Here is a 343-nt window from a genome sequence, read left to right on the forward strand (position 1 = left end):
CATCTCCTATGTTGTTCAGATGAGAGACAGGCTACAGAAGATGACAGAACTTGCCCAGCAGTAAATAGTGGAGGCTCAGTGGTACCAGAAAAAAATTGTATGATAAGTCAGCACGGCAGAGGACCTTTGTTCCAGGTCAGAAGGTCCTAGTCATGCTGCCAGTGACAGCAAACTGCTTGCAAAATGGCTGGGACCCTTTGAGGTCGAGAAGCAACTTGGACCCACCCACTAACAAGTTTCTACTGCAAGCCGACCACGTTCCAGCAGGGTGCTGCATGTGACCCTCCTAATGGAGTTGGCTGAAAGACTTGAGAGGAAGGCAGAGGTATTGCTGATCAGAGCT

This window comes from Etheostoma spectabile, chromosome 11, assembly GCF_008692095.1.
Source record: "Etheostoma spectabile isolate EspeVRDwgs_2016 chromosome 11, UIUC_Espe_1.0, whole genome shotgun sequence".
Lineage (NCBI taxonomy): Eukaryota > Metazoa > Chordata > Actinopteri > Perciformes > Percidae > Etheostoma > Etheostoma spectabile.